At 45.6% G+C, this 22,500-nt stretch overlaps 1 protein-coding gene and 1 non-coding gene across 2 annotated transcripts in view; both read right to left on the reverse strand.

Annotated features, from left to right (window-relative positions):
• The window catches only part of foxo3b (forkhead box O3b), a 92,195-nt gene that overhangs the window by 40,325 nt on the left and 29,370 nt on the right, over positions 1 to 22,500 (reverse strand). The gene's annotated exons all lie outside the window — the stretch shown is intronic.
• LOC135558033 (U7 small nuclear RNA) lies at positions 20,428 to 20,484 on the reverse strand. Its single transcript, XR_010458295.1, has one exon. It is a non-coding gene; the product is annotated as a U7 small nuclear RNA (small nuclear RNA).

Consider the following 22,500-nt stretch of genomic DNA (forward strand, 5'->3'; position numbering starts at 1 on the left):
TCGAGAAGAACTACTGTATATAAGATCAGCGTCAACTCACCATCAGTACGACCAAGAATATGTTTTTCGCGACGCGGATCCTGTGTTCCGCCTTACTAACAGGACAACGGAATGGATCGCATGCAGCGACCCAAAAAAACGACTCCGAAAAAGAGGGAAACGAGGCGGTCTTCTGGTCAGACTACGGAGACGGGCACATCGTGCCCCACTTCCTAGCATTCTTCCTGCCAATGTCCAGTCTCTTGACAACAAGGTTGATGAAATCCGAGCAAGGGTAGCATTCCAGAGGGACATCAGAGACTGTAACGTTCTGTGCTTCACGGAAACATGGCTCACTGGAGAGACGCTATCCGAAGCGGTGCAGCCAACGGGTTTCTCCACGCATCGCGCCGACAGAAACAAACACCTTTCTGGTAAGAAGAGGGGTGGGGGCGTATGCCTTATGGCTAACGAGGCATGGTGCGATGAAAGAAACATACAGGAACTCAAATCCTTCTGTTCACCTGATTTAGAATTCCTCACAATCAAATGTAGACCGCATTATCTACCAAGAGAATTCTCTTCGATTATAATCACAGCCGTATATATCCCCCCCAAGCAGACACATCGATGGCTCTGAACGAACTTTATTTAACTCTTTGCAAACTGGAAACCATTTATCCGGAGGCTGCATTCATTGTTGCTGGGGATTTTAACAAGGCTAATCTGAAAACAAGACTCCCTAAATTTTATCAGCATATCGATTGCGCAACCAGGGGTGGAAAAACCTTGGATCACTGTTACTCTAACTTCCGCGACGCATATAAGGCCCTGCCCCGCCCCCCTTTCGGAAAAGCTGACCACGACTCCATTTTGCTGATACCTGCCTACAGACAAAAACTAAAACAAGAAGATCCCACGCTGAGGTCTGTCCAACGCTGGTCCGACCAAGCTGACTCCACACTCCAAGACTGCTTCCATCACGTGGACTGGGACATGTTTCGTATTGCGTCAGATAACAACATTGACGAATACGCTGATTCGATGTGCGAGTTCATTAGAACGTGCGTAGAAGATGTCGTTCCCATAGCAACGATTAAAACATTCCCTAACCAGAAACCGTGGATTGATGGCAGCATTCGCGTGAAACTGAAAGCGCGAACCACTGCTTTTAATCAGGGCAAGGTGTCTGGTAACATGACTGAATACAAACAGTGCAGCTATTCCCTCCATAAGACTATCAAACGAGCTAAGCGTCAGTACAGAGACAAAGTAGAATCTCAATTCAACGGCTCAGACACAAGAGGCATGTGGCAGGGTCTACAGTCAATCACGGACTACAGGAAGAAGTCCAGCCCAGTCACGGACCAGGATGTCTTGCTCCCAGGCAGACTAAATAACTTTTTTGCCCGCTTTGAGGACAATACAGTGCCACTGACACAGCCTGCAACGGAAACATGCGGTCTCTCCTTCACTGCAGCCGAGGTGAGTAAAACATTTAAATGTGTTAACCCTCGCAAGGCTGCAGGCCCAGACGGCATCCCCAGCTGGCTGGTGTGTTTACGGACATATTCAATCAATCCCTATACCAGTCTGCTGTTCCCACATGCTTCAAGAGGGCCACCATTGTTTCTGTTCTCAAGAAAGCTAAGGTAACTGAGCTAAACGACTACCGCCCCGTAGCACTCACTTCCGTCATCATGAAGTGCTTTGAGAGACTAGTCAAGGACCATATCACCTCCACCCTACCTGACACCCTAGACCCACTCCAATTTGCTTACCGCCCAAATAGGTCCACAGACGATGCAATCTCAACCACACTGCACACTGCCCTAACCCATCTGGACAAGAGGAATACCTATGTGAGAATGCTGTTCATCGACTACAGCTCGGCATTCAACACCATAGTACCCTCCAAGCTCGTCATCAAGCTCGCGACCCTGGGTCTCGACCCCGCCCTGTGCAACTGGGTACTGGACTTCCTGACGGGCCGCCCCAGGTGATGAGGGTAGGTAACAACATCTCCTCCCCGCTGATCCTCAACACTGGGGCCCCACAAGGGTGCGTTCTGAGCCCTCTCCTGTACTCCCTGTTCACCCACGACTGCGTGGCCACGCACGCCTCCAACTCAATCATCAAGTTTGCGGACGACACAACAGTGGTAGGCTTGATTACCAACAACAACGAGACGGCCTACAGGGAGGAGGTGAGGGCCCTCGGAGTGTGGTGTCAGGAAAATAACCTCACACTCAACGTCAACAAAACTAAGGAGATGATTGTGGACTTCAGGAAACAGCAGAGGGAACACCCCCCTATCCACATCGATGGAACAGTAGTGGAGAGAGTAGCAAGTTTTAAGTTCCTCGACATACACATCACAGACAAACTGAATTGGTCCACCCACACAGACAGCATCGTGAAGAAGGCGCAGCAGCGCCTCTTCAACCTCAGGAGGCTGAAGAAATTCGGCTTGTCACCAAAAGCACTCACAAACTTCTACAGGTGCACAATCGAGAGCATCCTGGCGGGCTGTATCACCGCCTGGTACGGCAACTGCTCCGCCCTCAACCGTAAGGCTCTCCAGAGGGTAGTGAGGTCTGCACAACGCATCACCGGGGGCAAACTACCTGCCCTCCAGGACACCTACACCACCTGATGTTACAGGAAGGCCATAAAGATCATCAAGGACAACAACCACCCGAGCCACTGCCTGTTCACCCCGCTATCATCCAGAAGGCGAGGTCAGTACAGGTGCATCAAAGCTGGGACCGAGAGACTGAAAAACAGCTTCTATCTCAAGGCCATCAGACTGTTAAACAGCCACCACTAACATTGAGTGGCTGCTGCCAACACACTGACACTGACTCAACTCCAGCCACTTTAATAATGGGAATTGATGGGAAATGATGTAAATATATCACTAGCCACTTTAAACAATGCTACCTTATATAATGTTACTTACCCTACATTATTCATCTCATATGCATACGTATATACTGTACTCTATATCATCGACTGCATCCTTATGTAATACATGTATCACTAGCCACTTTAACTATGCCACTTTGTTTACATGCTCATCTCATATGTATATACTGTACTCGATACCATCTACTGTATCTTGCCTATGCTGCTCTGTACCATCACTCATTCATATATCCTTATGTACATATTCTTTATCCCCTTACACTGTGTATAAGACAGTAGTTTAGTAATTGTTAGTTAGATTACTTGTTGGTTATTACTGCATTGTCGGAACTAGAAGCACAAGCATTTCGCTACACTCACATTAACATCTGCTAACCATGTGTATGTGACAAATAAAATGTGATTAGATTTGATTTGAAGTATGCAGACAGAAAGGTGGCTGCAGAGAGAGTAGTAAAGTGAAGGGTACTAGACTCTGCTTTTTCCTGTCTGGGTGTCTGGGTTAGACTACCATGGGCACTGCCTAGTGCCCGGGCTGAGGGGGGAAAGTGTGTGTGTGTGAGAGAGTGTGTGTGTCTGTAGGTGCATGCTTGTATGTGTGTGTGTGCCTGGCGTAGAAGGGGTAGAGCTAGGAAGGAGAATATGATTTGGTGTGAATAATTCCGCTCAGCATTGGTATTTGGTATTTGATTATGATCCCCATTAGCTGTTGTGAAAGCAGCAGCTACTCTTCATGGGGTCCACACAGAACATAAAACATGACATGATACAGAACATTAACAAAGAAGAACAGCTCAAGGACAGAACTACATCAATGTAAGGCCTACATATCAATACATACACATTCTAAATAGTCAACCAGGGGAGAGGCGTTGTGAGGTTTGCTGTTTATTTGACCAAAATGAGATGGAACAGAGTTTCATGCAATAATGGCTCTATATAATACTGTACGCTTTCAGCCAATCCTCCTCAGGCCCTTTATAAGGGGAGGGGCTGTACATAAGGGGGACAGGAAGTCAGAATGCCATAAGGGCTATTTGTTGGAGGCAAAACTGATCCCTGATTACGGAATGTACGGAGAATGGATGTATGATTTTCAAGGTAAAATAACAAGCTGCTCTCTCTCTCTCTGTCTCTCCTCCTGCTCTATTCATTTTCAAAGGTAGCTCACCTTCTATGCCCCTCTGCTTTCCCCTTTTCAAGGACGCCCCTAATTATCTACCTCTACACCCTCTTGCCCTGTCTCCCTCTCTGACAGACAGAGAACATTCACTGCAGTTCTTGAAGTAACACTATTGTTTTCTCCAGGGATGTTCAGATGGCTGTGTGTGTGACTGACACTGTACTGTTGCACCGAGCAGTGCAACAGGGCACAGCACAACGAGACATTCCCCTTCTCCACCTTCTCCCACTTTACTCTCATCCTCTCCTCCCTCTGCTTTCCCTTTCCACCATTTTAAACCTGGGGAAGAGAGACTGAGGGAAGAGCGACTGAGGGAAGAGTGACTGAGGGAGAGCGACTGAGGGAAGAGAGACTGAGGGAAGAGAGACTGAGGGAAGAGAGACTGAGGGAAGAGAGACAGAGAGACGGAGGCAAGAGAGACTGAGGGAGAGAGACTGAGGGAAGAGAGACTGAGGGAAGAGAGACAGAGTGACGGAGGCAAGAGAGACTGAGGGAGAGCGACTGAGGGAAGAGTGACTAAGGGAAGAGAGACAGAGAGACGGAGGCAAGAGAGACTGAGGGAGAGAGACTGAGGGAAGAGAGACTGAGGGAAGAGAGACAGAGAGACGGAGGCAAGAGAGACTGAGGGAGAGCGACTGAGGGAAGAGTGACTGAGGGAAGAGAGACAGAGAGACGGCGGCAAGAGAGACTGAGGGAGAGCGACTGAGGGAAGAGAGACTGAGGGAAGAGAGACTGAGTGACGGAGGCAAGAGAGACTGAGGGAGAGCGACTGAGGGAAGAGAGACTGAGGGAAGAGAGACTGAGGAAATAGAGACTGAGGGAAGAGTGACTGAGGGAAGAGAGACAGAGAGACGGAGGCAAGAGAGACTGAGGGAGAGCGACTGAGGGAAGAGAGACTGAGGGAAGAGTGACTGAGGGAAGAGAGACAGAGAGACGGAGGCAAGAGAGACTGAGGGAGAGCGACTGAGGGAAGAGAGACTGAGGGAAGAGAGACTGAGGGAAGAGAAGGAAAGAGGAAAAAAGGGGGTTAAGAAGAAGAGGGACTTATTATTTTTCTCTTGCCTCCTATTCCCTCAGTCTCAGTTGCCTCAGTCTCTCTTCCCTCAGTCTCTCTTCCTCAGTCTCTCTTGCCTCAGTCTCTCTTGCCTCAGTCTCTCTTGCCTCAGTCTCTCTCCCCCAGTCTCTCTTGCCTCCGTCACTCTTCCCTCAGTCTCTCTTTCCTCAGTCTCTCTTCCATCCGTCTTTGTTGCCTCAGTCTCTCTTGCCAGTCTCTCTTGCCTCAGTCTATCTTGCCTCAGTCTCTCATGCCTCTGTCTCTCCTGCCTCTGTCTCTCTTGCCTCTGTCTCTCTTGCCTCTGTCTCTCTTGCCTCCGTCTCTCTCTTGCCTCCTCCGTCTCTCTTGCCTCCTCTGTCTCTCTTGCCTCCTCCGACGCTCTTCTCTCAGTCTCAGTTGCCTCAGTCTCTCTTGCCTCAGTCTCTCTCCCCCAGTCTCTCTTGCCTCCGTCACTCTTCCCTCAGTCTCTCTTTCCTCAGTCTCTCTTGCCTCAGTCTCTCTTGCCTCCATCTCTCTTCCTCAGTCTCTCTTGCCTCTGTCTCTCTTGCCTCCTCCGTCTCTCTTGCCTCCTCCGTCTCTCTTGCCTCCTCCGTCTCTCTTCCCTCAGTCTCTGTTGCCTCAGTCTCTCTCCCTCAGTCTCTCTTGCCAGTCTCTCTTGCCTCACTCTCTCTTGCCTCAGTCGCTCTTCCCTTAGTCTCTCTTGCCTCAGTCTCTCTCCCTCAGTCTCTCTCCCTCAGTCTCTCTCCCTCAGTCTCTCTTGCCTCCGTCTCTCTTGCTTCAGTCTCTCTTGCCTCAGTCTCTCTTGCCTCAGTCTCTCTTGCCTCTGTTATAAATGGTGAAGCTAAAACACAGCAAGTTAACACAACCAGGCCAGTTTACAGAGCAGAGTGGAGGAGGGGAGGAGAGAGAGAGCAGAGCTCACATAGCTACACACTGACCTACATACGTTTCCACCCAGCTGATTGAGTCTTATGCTGAGACCTTCGGCCAATCACAGGCAGAGGTGGAGTGCCAGCCAGCCAATGGCATGGGCCGTCCTACACAGAGATCTCACACTGTCTCCATACTTCATACAGTTTTCAGTCATCACACATGGAGAGAAAGAGAGGCAGAGAGAGAGTGTAACGTTTACTGTTCATTTTGATTGTTTCTTTCACTTTTGTTTATTATCTACTTCACTTGCTTTGGCAATGTTAACATGTTTCCCATGCCAATAAAGCCCTTGAATTGAATTGAGAGAGAGCAAGGGAGAACTCCACAGATGAGAGAGAGGCAATAAGAATGAGTAGCTAAAACAGAAAGGTGGAGGGAGAGAGATAGGGGAGGGAGGGAGAGAGAGCGAGAGAGAGGGGAAAAAAGAGACAGAAAAAGAGCTGGGAAGTTCAATGTGGCCAGACAGACAAAAATAAACAGATATTCCTCTCTCTTTCCCTCCCTCCCTTCTCCAATGGCAGTAGTGCAACTGGCTGCAGAGAGACAGAGGAGGGCTAATGCTAGCTAATGCTAAAGAGTGGATTAACGACCTATATCTGTCCCTGTTCCTTTCCCTGCTCACAGGCTAAGCTAATGCTAGCCTTTTCTGGCCTAGCACAGTCTGTGCCCTGTCCTCCCTGGGTCTTAAAGTTTTAATGGCCCTTTAAGTTCCTTAAGACACAACCAAAAATATCAACTATTTAAAAGAGTAGTCTGGGATCTCATGAAAACAAGTTAGTCTAATTGTGTTCAAGTACCTAAGTACAAGATGGCGCCGGAGGGGAGGGCTGCCATTTTATCGGCTCTTAACCAACCATATTTTGTTCATTTTTTCGCGTTGTTAGTAACTTGTTTTGTACATAATGTTGCTGCTACCGTCTCTTATGACCGAAAAGAGCTTCTGGACATCAAAACTGGGAATACTCACCTCAAACTGGACGAGGAGTTCTTTTCAATGAGTCGGATGCAAGGGATATACTACGGACACAACCGACCAGGCCCAGATCCCTGTGATTTGCTGGAAAAGGAAACTTAGGTTTCGCGGAAAGAGATCAGGATGTCTTGTGAGGATCAGGTGACGAGTGGCTAATCTGCCCTTGCCTTCCATTTTGATAGCTAACGTTCAATTGCTGGAAAATAAATGGGACGATCTGAAAGCATATATATCCTACCAACGGGACATTAAAAACTGTAATATCTTACGTTCCACAGAGTCGTGGTTGAACGTCGACATTAAGAACAGGTTATACACTCTATCGGCAGGAAAGAACAGTAGCCTCTGGTAAGACACGAGGCGGGGCCCTATGCATATTTTTAAACAATAGCTGGTGCATGATATCTCAGGAAGTCTCAAGGTTTTGTTCGCCTGAGGTAGAGTATCTCATAAGCTGTAGACCACACTATCTACCTAGAGAGTTTTCATCTCTATATTTTGTAGACCAGAGGGCAAACAATTCTAGACCACCTTTACTCCACACACAGAGACACGTACAAAGCTCTCCCTCGCCCTCCATTTGGCAAATCTGACAATAACTAGATCCTCCTGATTCCTGCTTACAAGCAAAAATTAAAGCAGGAAGCAACAGTGTCTATAAAAAAGTGGTCGGATGAAGCAGATGCTAAACTACAGGACTGTTTTGATAGCGCAGACTGGAATATGTTCTAGGATTCTTCCGATGGCATTGAGGAGTACACCACATAATAAGTGCATCGAGGACGCCGTCCCCACAGTGACTGTACGTACATACCCCAACCAGAAGCCATGGATTACAGGCAACATTCGCACTGAGCTAAAGGGTAGAGCTGCCGCTTTTAAGGAGCAGGACTCTAACCCGGAAGCTTATAAGAAATCCTGCAATGCCCTCCGACGAACCATCAAACAGGCAAAGCGTCAATACAGGACTAAGATCGAATCGTACTACACCGGCTCCGACGCTCGTCGGATGTGGCAGGGCTTGCAAACTATTACAGACTACAAAGGGAAGCACAGCCGAGAGCTGAACGGTGACGCAAGTTTACCAGATGAGCTAAATAACTTCTATGCTCACTTCGAGACAAGTTACACTGAAACATGCATTAACCTCTTACATCTATGGGGGCGCTATTTCATTTTTGGATGAAAAACGTTCCCGTTTTAAACAAGATATTTTGTCACAAAAAGATGCTCGACTATGCATATAATTGATACCATTCGAAAGAAAACACTCTGACGTGTCCAGAAATACCAAGATATTCTCTGTGCGTGCCCTAGAACTTGAGCTTCAGGCAAAACCAAGATGAGATGGCATCCAGGAAATGACAAGGATTTTTGAGGCTCTGTTTTCCATTGTCTCCTTATATGGCTGTGAATGCGAGAGGAATGAGCCTGCCCTTTCTGTCGTTTCCCCAAGGTGTCTGCAGCATTTTGACGTATTTGTAGGCAGATCATTGGAATATTGACCATAAGAGACCACATTTACCAGGTGTCCGCCCGGTGTCCTGCGCCGAAATTGGTGCGCAAAAGTCACCTGCCAGTATTTTTCCATGCGATACAGAGAGGAAAGCAAGCTTCCACGAACTGCATATCAATGAAGAGATATGTGAAAAAACACCTTGAGGATTGATTCCAAACAACGTTTGCCATGTTTCGGTCGATATTATGTAGTTAATCCGGAAAAAGTTTTATGTTGTAGGTGACTGAATTTTCGGTTCGTTTCGGTAGCCAGACGCAATGTAGACAACGGAACGATTTCTCCTACACACAGACGCTTTCAGGAAAAACTGCGCATTTGGTATGTAACTGAGAGTCTCCTCATTGAAAACATCAGAAGCTCTTCAAAGGTAAATGATTTTATTTATTTGGTTATCTGGTTTTTGTGAAAATGTTGCGTGCTAAATGCTACTCAAAATGCTATGCTAGCTTTGCATACTCTTACACAAATTAGTAAATTTCTATGGTTCAAAAGCATATTTTGAAAATCTGAGATGACAGTGTTGTTAAGAAAAGGCTAAGCTTGAGAGCAGATGCATTATTTTCATTTTATTTGCGATTTTCAGAAATTGTTAACGTTGCGTTATGCTAATGAGCCTGAGGCTTTAGTCACAAACCCGGATCCGGGATGGGGAGTTTCAAGAAGTTAAGAGCATCAGCTGTTCAGGATGACTGTGATCTGCATTATTCAAGACAGTTGCTTTCTGAGAAGGCGTTAAAGTTCACAGTTAGTCATTGTTATGTAAATGCAGGCTGAAAAGTACCCAGAGCAGAAAAGTCGGAGTGTTTTGGATGAAACACCATGGCAAATCCTCTATGGAAACCTGCCATATGAGTCCAAAGTTGTTTGATAGGTTCCAATTTCCATTCAACTTGTGTCCGGACACATACCATCCATTGGTTACTACACATCTATCCCTGGCATCTAGAACTAACTGACTGTGCGTGTGAGTGTTTGTGTATGTCTGTAATCAGGTTTGTATATGTCAGTTAACAGGTTAGAGTATGTGCATGCAGATTGTATGTAGCCAGCCTGTTACATAACATGACTGTCTATGTTTAGTTCAAGCTGAGCAGAGACTGACTGACAATAGAACCTTCTGACTCATCTCACTGTACATACAGAGAGACAAGAGAGAGAGAGAGAGAGAGAGACAATATTTTTGGCACTATAACAAAGAACAGCAAAAACATATACATGATCAAATACACGATGGGTGTTGCCATCGTGACCAGTGAACTGAGATAAGGCGGAGCTTTACCTAGCATGGACTTTTCGGTGACCTGGAGCCAGTGGGTCTGGCGACGAATATGTAGCGAGGGCCAGCCAACTAGAGCATACAGGTCGCAGTGGTTTGTGGTATAAGGTGCTTTAGTAACAAAACGGATGGCACTGTGATAAACTGCATCCAGTTTGCTGAGTAGAGTATTGGAAGCTATTCTGTAGATGACATCGCCAAAGTCGAGGATCGGTAGGATAGTCAGTTTTACGAGGGTAAGTTTGGCAGTGTGAGTGAAGGAGGCTTTGTTGCGGAATAGAAAGCCGACTCTAGATTTGATTTTAGATTGGAGATGTTTGATATGAGTCTGGAAGGAGAGTTTACAGTCTAGCCAGACACCTAGGTACTTATAGATGTCCACATATTCTAGGTTGGAACCATCCAGGGTGGTGATGCTAGTCGGGTGTGCGGGTGCAGGCAGCGAACGGTTGAAAAGCATGCATTTGGTTTTACTAGCGTTTAAGAGCAGTTGGAGGCCACGGAAGGCCATGGAAGGAAGCCCCAGAAGGAGTGTTCTATGGCATTGAAGCTCGTTTGGAGGTTAGATAGCACAGTGTCCAAGGAAGGGCCAGAAGTATACAGAATGGTGTCATCTGCGTAGAGGTGGATCAGGGAATCGCCCGCAGCATCATTGATATATACAGAGAAAAGAGTCGGCCCGAGAATTGAACCCTCTGGCACCCCCATAGAGACTGCCAGAGGACCGGACAACATGCCCTCCTATTTGACACACTGAACTCTGTCTGCCAAGTAGTTGGTGAACCAGGCAAGGCTGAGGTGCACCCGTGACTGGCTCGGAAACCAGATTGCACAGCGGAGAAGGTACGGTGGGATTCGAGATGGTCAGTGATCTGTTTGTTGACTTGGCTTTCGAAGACCTTAGATAGGCAGGGCAGGATGGATATAGGTCTGTAACAGTTTGGGTCCAGGGTGTCTCCCCCTTTGAAGAGGGGGATGATTGCGGCACCTTTCCAATCCTTGTGGATCTCAGACGATATGAAAGAGAGGTTGAACAGGCTGGTAATAGGGGTTGCGACAATGGCGGCGGATAGTTTCAGAAATAAAGGGTCCAGATTGTCAAGCCCAGCTGATTTGTACGGGTCCAGGTTTTGCAGCTCTTTCAGAACATCTGCTATCTGGATTTGGGTAAAGGAGAAGCTGGGGAGGCTTGGGTGAGTAGCTGCGGGGGGGGGCGGAGCTATTGGCCGAGGTTGGAGTGGCCAAGAGGAAAGCATGGCCAGCCGTTGAAAAATGCTTGTTGAAGTTTTCGATTATCACGGATTTATCGGTGGTGACCGTGTTACCTAGCCTCAGTGCAGTGGGCAGCTGGGAGGAAGTGCTCTTGCTCTCCATGGACTTTACAGTGTCCCAGAACCTTTTGGAGATAGAGCTACAGGATGCAAATTTCTGCTTGAAAAAGCTGGCCTTTGCTTTCCCAAAATGGACAGTGGTGCTGATGATATCCTCAATGAAAATATAATATATACAGACCACAAAGTCCAATTGGCTATACTTAAACTCTTTAACATCATCCTTGGCTCTGGCATCTTCCCCAATATTTGGAACCAAGGACTGATCACCCCAATCTACAACAGCGGAGACAAATTTGACCCAAATAACCACTGTGGGATATGCGTCAACAGCAACCTTAAGAAAATCCTCTGCATCATCAATAACAGCAGACTTGTGCATTTCCTCAGTGAAAACAATGTACTGAGCAAATGTCAAATGGGCTTTTTACCAAATTACTATACAACAGACCACGTATTCACCCTGCACACCCAAATTTACAAACAAACAAACCACAACAAAGGCAAAGTCTTCTCATGCTATGTTGTTTTCAAAAAAGCTTTTGACTCAATTTGGAATGAGGGTCTGCTATACAAATTGATGGAAGGTGGTGTTGGGGGAAAAACATACAACAATATTAAATCCATGTACACAAACAACAAGTGTGCGGTTAAAATTGGCAAAAAACACACATTTCTTTCCACAGGGCCATGGGGTGAGACAGGGATGCAGCTTAAGGCGCACCCTCTTCAACATATACAGTTGAAGTCGGAAGTTTACATAACTTTACACCTTAGCCAAATACACTTTCACTTAGTTTTTCACAATTCCTGAAATTTAATCGGAGTAAGAATTCCCTGTCTTAGGTCAGTTAGGATCACCACTTTATTGTAAGAATGTGAAATGTCAGAATATTAGTAGAGAGAATGATTTATTTCAGCTTTTATTTCTTTCATCACATTCCCAGTGGGTCAGAAGTTTACATACACTCAATTTGTATTTTGTAGCATTGCCTTTAAATTGTTTAACTTAGGTCAAACATTTCGGGTAGCCTTGCACAAGCTTCCCACAATAAATTGGGTGAATTTTGGCCCATTCCTCCTGACAGAGCTGGTGTAACTGAGTCAGATTTGTAGGCCTCCTTGCTCGCACATGCTTTTTAAGTTCTGCCCACAAACGTTTCATAGGATTGAGGTCAGGGCTTTGTGATGGCCACTCCAATACCTTGACTTTGTTGTCCTTAAGCCATTTTGCCACAACTTTGGAAGCATGCTTGGGGTCATTGTCCATTTGGAAGACCCATTTGTGACCAAGCTTTAACTTCCTGACGGATGTCTTGAGATGTTGCTTCAAAATATCCACAACATTTTCCCGCCTCATGATGCCATCTATTTTGTGAAGTGCACCAGTCCCTCCTGTAGCAAAGCACCCGCACAACATGATGCTGCCACCCCCGTGCTTCACGGTTGGGATGGTGTTCTTCGACTTGCAAGCCTCACGCTTTTTCCTCCAAACATCTATTTTTGTTTCATGAGACCAGAGGACATTTCTCCAAAAAGTACAATCTTTGTCCCCATGTGCAGTTGCAAACAGTAGTCTGGCTTTTTTATGGCAGTTTTGGAGCAGTGGCTTCTTCCTTGCTGAGCAGCCTTTCAGGTTATGTAGATATAGAACTCGTTTTACTTTGGACTTTTGTACAAGTTTCCTCCAGCATCTGCATAAGGTCCTTTGCTGTTGTTCTGGGATTGATTTGCACTTTTTGCACCAAAGTACGTTCATCTCTAGGAGACAGAACGCATCTCCTTCCTGAGCGGTATGTTGGCTGCGGGGTCCCATGGTGTTTATACTTGCTTACTATTGTTTGTACAGATGAACGTGGTACCTTCAGGCGTTTGGAAATTGCTCCCATTATTTTTCTGAAGTCTTGGCTGATTTATTTAGATTTCCCCATGATGTCAAGCAAAGAGGCACTGAGTTTGAAGGTAGGCTATGGAATAGATTCACAGGTACACCTCCAATTGACTCAAATGATTTCAATTAGCTTCTAAAGCCATGTCATCATTTTCTGGAATTTTCCAAGCTGTTTAAAGGCACAATCAACTTAGTTTATGTAAACTTCTGACCCATTGTGATACAGTGAATTATAAATTAAATAATCTGTCTGTAAACAATTGTTGGAAAAATGACTTGTGTCATGCACAAAGTAGATGTCCTAACCGACTTGCCAAAACTATAGTTTGTTAACAAGAAAATGTTGGAGTGGTTGAAAAAATAGTTTTAATGACTCCAACCTAACATGCTACCAGACTGGACACGTCACGTGCGCGAGCGTCACAAAATAAATTTAGCAATCCATGTTATTCAATCATTGCACCCACACTGCTCGCGCGCGCGTCTTCGATGCCAAGGTACGTCTGCGATGCCAAGGGCTAAAATAGAAGTCATTCCTATTTCTGACGCAGATTACACTGAAAGTCCTGCTTCTCCCATCTCCTCATTGGTTTATAGAAGCAGGTACCCACGTGCTATCTCCTCATTGGTTATACCCAAGTGGGTGATTGAAAGACGAACTGTTTTGCCGGTCGTATTGGTAATATTATGAAAGTTTAGATGCCGAGCACCATATAAGTTCAAAGATGAAAAAGTCTGGAAGAAGGAGAGATGACTAGAAACGATTGGCCGTTTTATGTGTGGATTAATTGTCGGAGTAGAGGACCTTATGCATTTCAGGTAAAATAACAACTCAATGTTTATATCCCAGGACAAATTAGCTAGCAACAGCAAGCTAGCTAAATAGGACAAATTAGCTAGCAAGTGCAAGCTAACTAGCCATACATGTTTAATGCTTTTTGACCTGTCCCCAAATTAATGTCATTGGTTCAGAGTTTTTTATTTTTCATCCCCAATTTCATGGTATCCAATTGTTGGTAGTTACTATCTTGTTTCATCGCTACAGCTCCCGTACGTGCTCGGGAGAGACGAAGGTTATCTGTCCTCCGATACACAACCCAACCAAGCCGCATCCAACCCAGAAGCCAGTCGCACCAATGTGTCGGAGGAAACACCGTGCACCTGGCAACCTTGGTTAGCGTGCACTGCGCCCAGCCTGCCACAGGAGTTGATGGTGCGCGATGAGACAAGGTTATCCCTACCGGCCAAACCCTCCCTAACCTGGACGACGCTAGGCCAATTGTGCGTCGCCCCACGGACCTCCCGGTCATGGCTGGTTACGACAGAGCCTGGGCACGAACCCAGAGTCTCTGGGCGCGAACCCAGAGCCCTTAACCACTGCGCCATCCGGGAGGCCCTAGAGTTTGATTTGATATTTTAACCTGCGTGGTATGATCGCGTTTGGTGTAAGGGGACAAAATAAATGTGTGCACAACAGCGCACGATGGCACACACGCGCAGCCGGTTTGGGTTCCGTGTAAGTGTATGTAAACTTCCGACTTCATCTGTATATCAACAAATTGGCTCGGGCACTAGAACAGTCAGCACCCAGCAGCACCCAGCCTCACCCTACTAGTATCTGAAGTCAAATATCTACTGCTTCTGTCTCCAACCAAGGAGGGCCTACATCAGCACCTAGATATTCTGCACAGATTCTGTCAGACCTGGGCCCTGACAATAAATCTCAGTAAGACCAAAATAATGGTGTCCCAACAAAGGTACAGTTACAGGACCACAAATACAAATTCCATCTAGACACCGTTGCCTTACTGCAAACAAAAACGATACATACCTCGGCCTGAACATCAGGACCACAGGTAACTATACATACCTCAGCCTGAACATCAAGACCACAGGTAACTATACATACCTCAGCCTGAACATCAAGACCACAGGTAATTATACATACCTCAGCCTGAACATCAAGACCACAGGTAATTATACATACCTCAGCCTGAACATTAGGACCACAGGTAATTATACATACCTCAGCCTGAACATCAGGACCACAGGTAACTATACATACCACAGCCTGAACATCAAGACCACAGAAAACTTCCACAAAGCTGTGAACGATATTGGAGACAAGGCTACAAGGGCATAATATGCCATCAAAAGGAACATTAAATTCGTCATACCAATTAGAATCTGGCAAAAAATACTTGAATCAGTTATAGAACCCATTGCCATTTATGGTTGTGAGGTCTGGGTTCCGCTCACTAACCAAGAATTCACAAAATTGGACAAACACCAAATTCAGACTCTGCATGGAGAATTCTGCAAAAATATCCTCTGTGTACAATCTAAAACAGCAAATAATTAATGCAGAGCAGAATAAGGCCGATACACGGTAATGATCAAAATCCCCCCAAAATATGTTAAATTCTACAACCACCTATTTTAATATATTTTTATTTAACTAAGAGCAAATTCTTACAATGACGGTCTCCCCTGGCCAAACCCTCAAGGAAGCCATTCCCAAACCTCCCATAACAAGCCATCACCTACAGAGAGATGAACCTGGAGAAGAGTCCCCTAAGCAAGCTGGTCCTGGGGCTCTGTTCACAAACACACCCCACAGAGCCATCACCTACAGAGAGATGAACCTGGAGAAGAGTTCCCTAAGCAAGCTGGTCCTGGGGCTCTGTTCACAAACACACCCCACAGAGAGATGAACCTGGAGAAGAGTTCCCTAAGCAAGCTGGTCCTGGGGCTCTGTTCACAAACACACCCCACAGAGAGATGAACCTGGAGAAGAGTCCCCTAAGCAAGCTGGTCCTGGGGCTCTGTTCACAAACACACCCCACAGAGAGATGAACCTGGAGAAGAGTTCCCTAAGCAAGCTGGTCCTGGGGCTCTGTTCACAAACACACCCCACAGAGAGATGAACCTGGAGAAGAGTTCCCTAAGCAAGCTGGTCCTGGGGCTCTGTTCACAAACACAAACACACCCCACAGAGAGATGAACCTGGAGAAGAGTTCCCTAAGCAAGCTGGTCCTGGGGCTCTGTTCACAAACACACCCCACAGAGAGATGAATCCAGAGAAGAGTTCCCTAAGCAAGCTGGTCCTGGGGCTCTGTTCACAAACACAAACAGACCCAACAGAGCCCCAGGACAGCAATACAATTATACCCAACCATATCGTGAGAAAACAAAAAGATCATTATCTGACATATTGGAAAGAATTAACCAAAAAACAGAGCAAACTAGAATGCTGTTTGGCCCTAAACAGAGAGTACACAGTGGCAGAATACCTGACCACTGTGACTGACACAAACTTAAGGAAAGCTTTCCCATATCTATTGGGTGAAATACCACTGTGTGCCGTCACAGCAGCAATATTTGTGATCTGTTGCCACAAGAAAAGGGAAACAAGTGAAGAACAAACGCCATTGTAATTACAACCCATATGTATGTTTATTTATTTTCCCTTTTGTAATTCTCCCTTTTTGACATTTGTAATGTCTTTATTCTTTTAGAACTTTATTGTTAATTTAAATATAGTTTATTATCTAGTTCCCCCTGCTTTGACAATGTTACATAAGTTTCCCATGCCAATAAATCCCTTAAGGTGAATTGAATTGAGAAAGAGAGAGTGAGAGAGAGACCCACATGAACAAATACTACAGTTTACTATAGAACACTATAGTGCTTATGCAAAAACACTCCAGTTTTTTTAACTACAGTAAATACTACAGAATTCAATTTGCATATACCGTTCCCATTCCCCTCCCCCATATCTCAATTTGTGCCACCTATATGTGAGAAACCTACAATACATGGCAAGTATAGAGCATATATTGTGTTCCCTTTAGACCCCAGACCTCCAGACCCCAGACTTACCTACCTACAGGTTATGGAAAATCTGCTGTTTTAGTATTTCTCCAATAGTTTTCCTCAAAGATGATACTATGTACTACAGTAAATACTACAGTATACTACAATCTGCAAAAACACTACATGAATTACTGTAGTATATACAATTTATTTTACTACATTTAACTGCAAAAACACTACAGTGAATACTACAGTAAAGTCTGCAAAAACACAACAGTGAATACTATACTATTTATATCACAGCATAGTATTTTTATAGGGAGAGAGCTTCAGACAGACATACTGTACACAGATCAGTCAGATCAGAGCATTCATCAAACAGCCCGCTGGCATGGCACACTCTACCCAGTAGCCACACACACACACCTGAATGTTGTGAAACCACCACAGACCGACTGCTATGGAGGGAACTAAAAGGTCACACTGGGGCCCATCAGAGGTGTCAGTGGTGGCACTATCACCTAATAACATCACTTCAAAACCTCTCTCTCCCCATCTCCCTCATTCCTTGCACACTCTCCACCAAGTATGACATCCTGTAATACCACTACACCCAACCTCCCTTTAAGCAGAAGCATCCTATAATACCACTAAACCCAACCTCCCTTTAAGCAGAAGCATCCTGTAATACCACTAAACCCAACCTCCCTTTAAGCAGAAGGATCCTGTAATACCACTAAACCCAACCTCCCTTTAAGCAGAAGCATCCTGTAATACCACTAAACCCAACCTCCCTTTAAGCAGAAGGATCCTGTAATACCACTAAACCCAACCTCCCTTTAAGCAGAAGCATCCTATAATACCACTAAACCCAACCTCCCTTTAAGCAGAAGCATCCTGTAATACCACTAAACCCAACCTCCCTTTAAGCAGAAGCATCCTGTAATACCACTAAACCCAACCTCCCTTTAAGCAGAAGCATCCTGTAATACCACTAAACCCAACCTCCCTTTAAGCAGAAGCATCCTGTAATACCACTAAACCCAACCTCCCTTTAAGCAGAAGCATCCTGTAATACCACTAAACCCAACCTCCCTTTAAGCAGAAGCATCCTATAATACCACTAAACCCAACCTCCCTTTAAGCAGAAGCATCCTGTAATACCACTAAACCCAACCTCCCTTTAAGCAGAAGCATCCTGTAATACCACTAAACCCAACCTCCCTTTAAGCAGAAGGATCCTGTAATACCACTAAACCCAACCTCCCTTTAAGCAGAAGCATCCTGTAATACCACTAAACCCAACCTCCCTTTAAGCAGAAGGATCCTGTAATACCACTAAACCCAACCTCCCTTTAAGCAGAAGCATCCTATAATACCACTAAACCCAACCTCCCTTTAAGCAGAAGCATCCTATAATACCACTAAACCCAACCTCCCTTTAAGCAGAAGCATCCTGTAATACCACTAAACCCAACCTCCCTTTAAGCAGAAGGATCCTGTAATTGAAGCTGAAGGAGATTGTAGATAAATAAATAGAAGCATCAATGACACAGAGTGACAGACAGGACCAACAGTTTGTTGATGGAGCCAGTATGCTGCTAGTTGAATAGGTGAGGTTTCATAGGCAGGGAAGGGGCTGCTGTGGGACGCTATTCTGTCTGTTCCCTCTTTGTATTTACAAAGAAAAAACATCTTTCTGCAGCGGCTGCAAAAAAAAGGATGGGAAAAAAGAGCAAAAGTCGGAGAAGAAAACAGAAAGAAAAGCAAACAGAAGCAAGGGAAGGGAATGAGGAAAAGAGGGAGGGAGGGAGGCACACTAACCATGTATAGAGACGGCCGCCCATCCAGCGTCCACACAGATACGCTATCAGTAAAAGTGATGGATTGTGGGTAGGAGAGAGAAGACACAAAGGGCTCTGCAGTGCAGAGGGAAGAGGTGGATTTGGAGTAGATCAAGAAACACACACATTCACACACACCCTCCCCCCGCGTACCCATATGAACACACACAAAACACACCTGATCTCTCTCACTGATATACACACACACGCATACACACAAACACAGTGGTCCACACGTGTGGTGCACCAGCGTGCACAAACACACACAAAAACACACACACAGTATGCATTAATCAGACTAAAAGCCTTTCAGAGGTTCAGTGATGTCATCGCACTACGATAATCAACAGTCCACTCCCTCAGGACACCCATGCTACAAAGGCTCTCTCTCCTTTCGCTCCTTCCCTCTTTCTCTCACTCCATCCCTCTCTCCCTCGACCTCGCTCTCTCTCTTCCCTCTCTCTCTGCAGGCGTATTAGTCGATGGCTAAATCTTTTGATGGGGGACCATGAATTATGCAGAGTTTAACTGAAGTGCTCATATGAAAATGGATCCCGAAAATTGATCCCCGTTTACTTGGAAAAAACCCCAGCAACAATAAGCTCTCTCTCAGGTCTTGTGGGATCCCAGTCACTTTATTATGACAGAGACACGGGGTGGAGAGTGGAGTGCCCCTTGCTGCCCTGTCAAAACCTGACTGCTATAAGACCACTCTGGAGACTGAGAGGGCCTACCACGGTCGACGGCAGTGTTCGAGTGACGCGGTCAATGACAAGTCTCTGTGTGTGGAAGGCCCTACAGAACACCTCGTCTCTGTGTGTGGAGGGCCCTACAGAACACCTCGTCTCTGTGTGTGGAGGGCCCTACAGAACACCTCGTCTCTGTGTGTGGAGGACCCTACAGAACACCTCGTCTCTGTGTGTGGAGGGCCCTACAGAACACATCGTCTCTGTGTGTGGAGGGCCCTACAGAACACCTCGTCTCTGTGTGTGGAGGGCCCTACAGAACACTTCGTCTCTGTGTGTGGAGGGCCCTACAGAACACTTCGTCTCTGTGTGTGGAGGGCCCTACAGAACACTTCGTCTCTGTGTGTGGAGGGCCCTACAGAACACTTCGTCTCTGTGTTTGGAGGGCCCTACAGAACACCTCGTCTCTGTGTGTGGAGGGCCCTACAGAACACCTCGTCTCTGTGTTTGGAGGGCCCTACAGAACACTTCTTCTCTGTGTGTGGAGGGCCCTACAGAACACTTCGTCTCTGTGTGTGGAGGGCCCTACAGAACACCTCGTCTCTGTGTTTGGAGGGCCCTACAGAACACCTCGTCTCTGTGTGTGGAGGGCCCTACAGAACACCTCGTCTCTGTGTTTGGAGGGCCCTACAGAACACTATGGTAAATCTCATCTCTGTGTGAGATTCCACTATGGTAGGAATACTATACTGTAGTATTCACTGTAGTGTTTTTGCTGACTATTTACTGTAGTATACTGTAGTATGTATAGCTTACTATAGTATAAATAATGTAGTAAAAAATAGTAGTATATACTATAGTAATTATTGTAGTGCGTTTGCAGACTGTAGTACTGTATACTGTAGTATTTACTGTCGTGTTTTAGCAGACTGTTGTATTTAATGGAGTGTTTTTGGGGACATTACTGTAGTATTTACTAAAGTGTTTTTGTTTTATTATCTTTGACATAGAAGTGGAGGCTTTCTCCTTGAGGAAACCTACTGGAGAAATATTGAAAGAGCACATTTTCTATAACCTGTAGGTAGGTAGGACTGAGCTTCTGCTCTAAGAAACACTAAGAAATTATATATCAAGTACTACACATGATCGAAGGAAACTACAGTGTTCTACAGCATACTATAGTTCACTACATGATTCTATAGTAAGTACTATAGTGTTCTATAGTAAACTGTAGTATTTTTTCTGTGGGAGGGCCCTGTCGAACACAGTGGCAATCTCATTTCTGGATAAGAGCTTCTGCTAAATGACTAAAATATAAATGTTAACGCAAGCTTCTGTATCATGGTAAAAAAAATAAACATCACTACTATAAAACAGTTTGTTCCAGTGTAGCAAATAGATAGAGCGATAGATAGCAACAGATGGTCCCATCTGTGTCCACTAGAGAAGCATTGGTATTACTGGTACAGTAGACAAGCTGGCCTAACAACAGTCTGCTGTTCTTCCTGTAGACCCTACTCTGTTTTTTCCCTACCCCCAATCTTTTCTTCTCCTCTTCTCTCCCCTGATCTGTCCTCCCTCCCTGCTGCTCCCCCCTGCCCTGCTCAGCCCTGCTCTGTAGGAGAGGACATGTATGCTGGTCTCCCTGGAGTCTGGACACTCAGCTCATAAGATCACAGCGAGAGAGAGAACGGGGGAGTAAGAGAGAGAACAGGGGGAGTGAGTGTCACCCCATGTCACAGAGAACTGGTCCTCCACACATCAAAAGAAAGGAAGAGAAAAAAGGGAGAAGGGAGAGAGTAAAATGACCCTCTCCAGCAGTGCCTGTTTGATTGACGAATGACTTCCTTGTAGGGATAGTGGTCCTGGGATAGTAAATGACAATGAGTACACACTCAAATGTCCCACTGCAACTGGACTATAACATAAACCCATAGAATTATGAAGACAGATGCGGCATGAGAGAGAGGGAGAGAGAAAGAGAGACAGAGAAAGAGAAAGAGAGAGCGAGAAAGAGAGAGAAAGAAAGATAGAGAGATGCCGTGCATGTGTGTGTGCGTGTGTGTGTGTGTGTGTGTGTGTGTGTGTGTGTGTGTGTGCATAAAACAGATAGCGTGGAAGGCTCTGTGTCTGGGTAGAGCAGCTAGATAGAGTGGAAGGCTCTGTGTCTGGGTAGAGCAGCTAGATTGAGTGGAAGGCTCTGTGTCTGGGTAGAGCAGCTAGATAGAGTGGAAGGCTCTGTGTCTGGGTAGAGCAGCTAGATAGAGTGGAAGGCTCTGTGTCTGGGTAGAGCAGCTAGATTGAGTGGAAGGCTCTGTGTCTGGGTAGAGCAGTTCCCAATGTGCCTTGGGGCTGTGGAGCGATTTCATGCCCCCATAAGCAATGAACCACACACACATCAATACACACACGCTCTACAAAGCTTTCCTCTCTCCCTGTCCAGCCACCCGTGTCAGATGAAAAACATCATAGCATGTAAGAAAAAGTAGAGCGAGAGAGAAGCAGAAAGAGAAAAGTATAGAGAGAGTATTAAAACTCAACTATAATCTGCATTTGAGAAACCTTGTACTATTCACAATATTACAGTCTATTGATGGTCTCCGGGCTAGAACACTGCAGAACACGTATAGTCCTATGGCTTAACCTAGGTCAACCGTTCCCTCAATATTAGAGAATTAACCTCTAATTCATCAAATCTATTCATGTAACATCGATAGGTTTAGGCTACTACATGATACTAACATTTCCCTGTACCCATCATGAGGTTGCTACAACCTAGCCTATGAATTAAAGTTTACAACGTAGATGCACACAGGTCGAGATAATTATTTAAAGTGACCGACAGTGACACATTCAGTACAGCCTTGCACACTCTTGCATATTTAAACAATAGCTGATTTGGGTGTAATCATTAGTCCAACAGTTGCAAACGAGAATTTCTATTGGACAAATTCAGGTATGTTTGCTTCCGTTTAAGAAACGCTTTTCAACAGAATCGGCTAAATGAATCCACCCCTGATGACGTGTAAACACAATTCACTTTCATTGTAGCCACGTTGTATTTCTTCTCGCATCTATGCGCTCTCC

The sequence above is a fragment of the Oncorhynchus masou genome, chromosome 16 (assembly GCF_036934945.1).
Source record: "Oncorhynchus masou masou isolate Uvic2021 chromosome 16, UVic_Omas_1.1, whole genome shotgun sequence".
Classification (NCBI taxonomy): domain Eukaryota; kingdom Metazoa; phylum Chordata; class Actinopteri; order Salmoniformes; family Salmonidae; genus Oncorhynchus; species Oncorhynchus masou.